The sequence below is a fragment of the Panulirus ornatus genome, chromosome 12, assembly GCF_036320965.1.
Source record: "Panulirus ornatus isolate Po-2019 chromosome 12, ASM3632096v1, whole genome shotgun sequence".
In the NCBI taxonomy this organism is placed as follows: domain Eukaryota; kingdom Metazoa; phylum Arthropoda; class Malacostraca; order Decapoda; family Palinuridae; genus Panulirus; species Panulirus ornatus.
Window position 1 is genome coordinate 6,696,916 of NC_092235.1, and position 3,250 is coordinate 6,700,165.

A 3,250-nucleotide genomic window follows, 5' to 3' on the forward strand; every position below is an offset into this window, starting at 1 on the left:
GTCGTGGGAGTTGGAATTGGGTGCTTAGTTTATACCTCAATCCATCGTGCCACACGGTGTCAAAGGCTTTTTCAACATCTTTTGTGATGAGTGCGGTCATTTTGTGTGTCCGCGTGTTGTTTCTTATGTAGTTCATAATGATGTTAAGTTCATCTTGTGTGGAGCGATGTTGGTGAAAGCCAAACTGTTTGTGTGAGAGTAGGTTGTTGTTTGTAAGGTGTTGTCTAAGTCTGTTGTTTATGATTCTTTCATATGTCTTCCCAATGGACTCAAGTAGGCTGATGGTCTGTAGTTCATGGGGTCTCTGTTGGATTTGTTGGGTTTAGGTATCATTGTGGTTGTTGCAGTTTTGAAGGCCGCGGGAAAATAGCCAGAGGCTAGTGCCACATTGCCGACACTTTTATAACCCCACAGTTATACTGCCCCGCTTATTCTAGATGCTTCCAAAAACACCAGCAAAATGTTAATGTTATCTTGGAGGGAATGAAATTATAGAGAACTTACAAATTTGCTGTGACCAAGCTTGAGGTGAGTGGGTATGAAGGAGTGAGAGGGTGGGCTGGAGGGGCTGGGGAAAGATGCCACATGTGCCAAGATTAATATCAGTTGCTCACCTGTAATTGCTAAATAAAACAAAACATTGGTTCATAGTATCCTAAATTACTAAGCAACGTCCATACTATTCATAAAATGTTAAATTGTTTCTGTTATGCTACGTCAAGATGTGCGTAAATAACTAACTTTTCCAATATGGCGGCAACACCTACTTGCTGGCTACACATTACCCATCCCAGCCCAACACCACACCCAGTCCCTCCTTCCCACCAACAGCGACCTTCAGAACTGTTAAATGCCCATCTGTTTACAACCAGTGTTGAAGCTTATGTGTAAAACATCAATTTTGTCTGTATTCCTCCACCCAGCTGCCTCACTCCCTCCCATACCAGCCACGCTTGGTCCACCTGCCTTGAGCGCGTGTCGCCCACCCTTACACTGTCTTCCTCTCACTGGAAATTAATTCATTGTATTATCATTATCATTTTATTTCATTTTATTATACTTTGTCGCTGTCTCCCGCTTTAGCGAGGTAGCGCAAGGAAACAGACGAAAGAATGGCCCAACCCACCCACATACACATGCACATACATACACGTCCACACACGCACATATACATTCCTATACATTTCAATGTATACATATATACATACACAGACCTTTACATATTTACACATGTACATAATTCATACTCGCTGGGTTCATTCATTTCCCTCGCCACCCCGCCACACATGAAATGACAACCCCTCCCCCCGCATGTGCGCGAGGTAGCACCAGGAAAAGACAACAAAGGCCCCATTCGTTCACACAGTCTCTAGCTGTCATGTATAATGCACCGAAAACACAGATCACTTTTCACATTCAGGCACCACAAAACTTTCCATGGTTTACCCCAGACGCTTCACATGCCCTGGTTCAATCCATTGACAGCACGTCGACCCCGGTATACCACATCGTTCCAATTCACTCTATTCGTCGCACACCTTTCATCCTCCTGCATGTTAAGGCCCCGATCGCTCAAAATCTTTTTTACTCCATCCTTCCACCTCCAATTTGGTCTCCCACTTCTCCTCGTTCTCTCCGCATCTGACACATATATCCTCTTGGTCAATCTTCCCCCAGTCATTCTCTCCATATGACTAAACCATTTTAAAACACCTTCTTCTGCTCTCTCAACAACACGATTTTTGTTACCACACATCTCTATTACCCTTTCATTACTTACTCGATCAAACCACCTCACCACATATTGTCCTCAAACATCTCATTTCCAACATATTCACCCTCCGCCGCACAACCCAATCTATAGCCCACGCCTCGCAACCATATAACATTGTTGGAACAACTATTCCTTCAAACATGCCCATTTTTGCTTCCTGAGATAATGTTCTCGCCTTCCACAGATATTTCAACGCTCCCAGAACTTCCGCCCCTCCCCCACCCTATGACTCACCTCCACTTCCATGGTTCCATCCGCTGCCAAATCAACTCCCAGATATCTAAAACACTTCACTTCCTCCCGTTTTTCTCCATTCAAACTTACCTCTCAATTGACTTGTCCCTCAACCCTACTATACCTAATGACCTTGCTCTTATTCACATTTACTCTCAGCTTTCTTCTTTCACACACTTTACCAAATTCAGTCACCAGCTTCTGCAGAGTCTCACACGAATCAGCCACCAGCGCTGTATCATTAGCGAACAACAACTGACTCACTTCTGAAGCACTCTCATCCACAACAGACTGCATACTTGCCCTTCTCTCCAAAACTCTTGCATTCACCTCCCTAACAACCCCATCCATAAACAAAGTAAACAACCATGAAGACATCACGCACCCCTGCCGAAAACCAACATTCACTGAGAACCAATCACTTTCCTCTCTTCCTACACGTACACATGCCTTACATCCTCGACAAAATTTTTTCACTGCTTCTAACAACTTGCCTCCCATACCATATACTCGCCCGACCACTACTTTTCCTTCGCGACGACGGGTCCGACTCTCGTGTCCTCCCAGGAGCTGTTGGGGTCGAGTAGTTTCAACGCTCATGTCAGAAGTGGGAGAATTTTTTATCTTCTCAGTCTCTGACCTTTTTCTCCTTTTGACACAGTCTTTGCTAGACAATCTATGTGGCATTTGCATTCCAAAAGGTTCTAATTTCTCTTCTTAGATCAAAAAGTTTACAAGTATCTTTAAATTCATCTCTATTTTCGTTCTGTATTTAATGAGTTTTCACCTCACAAACCGGATGATTCGAGTTACAGAACAGGGATTTCCTTAAAAGTTTGCAATTCTTGAAAAGTGTAACTGCGAGAAATTAGGTGACTGATAAAATGATTCACTTCGCTCAAATTCATTGTACTTTTCATTTCCTCTCTCTCTCTCTCTCTCTCTCTCTCTCTCTCTCTCTCTCTCTCTCATTCCTCCTCCTCCTCTTTTCTTCCAGCTTTATTCTCCCGTCTCCCTGGGTAAGACAGTAGCGAACACCGGACCACAAAACACACTCCTGACTTTACAAGATAGGAAGATATGCAATCGATAAGAGCGTAAGATCTTGCCTGTGATATCACGTTGGAAGGATATATTAAGCTGTCGATGGGATGGTCTACCAGTTGCCTTGAAAATGGGAAGATCTGCTGGTTTGTTAGGCATTCGGAACATTGGCCAGTTGTTTTGACAACGGCAGGAGCT